At 52.4% G+C, this 2,227-nt stretch overlaps 1 long non-coding RNA gene across 1 annotated transcript; it reads right to left on the bottom strand.

Moving 5' to 3' along the window:
- Window positions 1-24: 24 nt before the first annotated feature.
- Window positions 25-2,008, bottom strand: LOC108299155. Its single transcript, XR_005198871.1, has 4 exons — window positions 1,248-2,008; window positions 865-962; window positions 649-762; window positions 25-563 (listed from the first exon to the last, which is right to left on the bottom strand). It is a non-coding gene; the product is annotated as an uncharacterized LOC108299155 (long non-coding RNA).
- Window positions 2,009-2,227: the final 219 nt, after the last annotated feature.

Raw genomic sequence — 2,227 nt, 5'->3', positions numbered from 1 at the left:
AAAAAAAAAAAAAAAAATCCCTTTAAGACCCTGCTTCAGTTCTTTTGGGGATCTACCTAGGAGTGGCCACGCTGTGTTTTCAGAGGCTTCAGAACCAGGCAGCAGCAGACATGGTGGCACATGCAGAGTGGTATTTATGGTCATATACCCAGTCTCATCCCTCTGCTAAGCAACCCACCTGGCCCCTCAAGGCATTTGTGTTGTGGCAACTGAAAAAGATTCTAAAAATATGGAAACAAAGGGAAGATTCGGCTGGGAACTGCGTTAGGAGACGGAGAAGCAGCAGATCATGAGCAGTCTCTGTCCAGCCCCCTTCAGTTCCCAGGGAAGATCCAGCCGTAGCAGAGGTACCCTCCCATGCTCAAGGATGGGACTGGACTTTTGTCCATCATTTTACCAACCATTCACGTACTGCCTGTGCTCACCCATCGACTCTTTCAGATACCGAGCAAGGAAACGCCTGGCACCTCCCCATGGCTGGCCCCCGCTGCTTACCATGTACACAATGATGGCCAGTTCATACACGATGGACTGAGCGCCCAGCTCCACCATGCCGAGGATGCCTGGTGAAGAGAGACAGCTGTCGCCTTGCACTCAGACAGGGCCCCCGGGTTCCCACCAGTCACCGCCATCCATCCTCATACGGACCGCTGAGGAAGCTCCCGACCTCATAGGCCCACCACTCCATGCACAGCATCAGCATGCTGGGGACGGCCAGGCGAAGGAAGGAGGCCCAGTCCTGCAGGCACTCGAGTGACCAGCCTGCGGGCGGGACACACACATGTGCAGTAGATCTGGCCATCAGGCTGGAACTCAACCCGACAAAACCCACGTCCCAGTTGGAAGACAAAAGGCAGTCGTTACCTCCCCATGTCGCTTGATGCAGTTTTTTCCCAAGGATGTAGAGAAAGAGGAGTAGAGCCAGGGTGTACTGGGAAATCAAATTCGCCAGTGCGGAGCCTCTGGAAAGAACAGTCCCAGTGAGAGGGAGGTACCCTCCTGCGCCTCTCCCTGCCCCACCCAGTGAGGAGGGGAGATTCAGCCCTTGCTGTGCTGTCCTCAGCAGGCCCTGAGGTCTTCTTCCTGGAGCAGCATCACCCTCCATCCCTGGCAGTGCTTCCCACAGTGGTGCAAGAAACAGCCACGCATGGACACAAGAACCAGCGGAAGGGCCCGCTCTTCTCCCTCCTGGAAAAACCACATACAAGCCATCCCTTCTCCCTGTCCCGGGAGTGTGTTAGACTCACATCACCCCAAGATGCAGTTGATGGAGAAACAGATAGTTGGCGAGGGCATTGACAAGGTTGGCTGCAACTCCAGTCACGATCTGGGGCAGTACAATTTCCTGGAACAAGGACACCACATGCCACCCTTGAGATCCACAGAACAGGACGGCCTCTCTGCCAGCCAAGCACACGCCAGGCTCCGGCTGGCCCGCTCAGCAGGTGTCACAGGCATAGCAGGGGGCCTGGACTGGGAAGGCCCTTTCTCTTCCTTCTCTCTTGGAGGCATAAAGTGTGGAGTTCTGGCCACAGAGAGACACAGGCAAACCATATATAATAACAGGGATGGAAGCAGAGAAATGGCTTGTTTCCAACAGGGCAAGGACTGGCAGGGTCTCAAAGGGTCAACAAGCCATCTTTGACCCTGTACTATAGGAGAAAACGAAAATTTTCTTGACCAAAATAGAAATTCAGAAAGTTGACCTAAGATCTTGAAGAAACCAGAGTTTCATTCTAGAGTGTGGAAGGGATTCCAACATATCTAACTCTCAAAAGTACAGCGACAGGAGAAGCATTCAGACTATTTGGTGTCTCAGAGGAAGGCGGGGCGTGAAAATAAAATTACATCAGACCAAGGAAGTAAACCTCTGTCCCGCCACGCATCAGGATAGAATAACAGAGACAGATAAAGTCAGTGCAAAGGGAAGAGGAAGCATCCTTTCTCCCAAGGCCATGCTGTCCCCACAAAGTGACATTACTCCCCTATTAGAATGACAAGTGCTTTCTGACTCATTGAGAAACTTTGTTCTCTAAAATCGTTGAAATCAGCCAGGCCTGGTGGCTCACACCTGTAATCCCAGCACTTTGGGAGGCCAAGGCAGGTGGATCACGATGTCAGGAGATCAAGACCATCCTCGATAACATGGTGAAACCCCATCTCTACCAAAAATACAAAAAATTAGCCAGGTGTGGTGGCGCTTTGATCTCAGCTACTCGGGAGGCTG

This window comes from Cebus imitator, unplaced genomic scaffold (assembly GCF_001604975.1).
Source record: "Cebus imitator isolate Cc_AM_T3 unplaced genomic scaffold, Cebus_imitator-1.0 Scaffold2439, whole genome shotgun sequence".
Classification (NCBI taxonomy): Eukaryota; Metazoa; Chordata; class Mammalia; order Primates; family Cebidae; genus Cebus; species Cebus imitator.
Note: the sequence above shows the minus strand (reverse complement) of the source record. Positions and strands in the feature narration are given on the sequence as shown.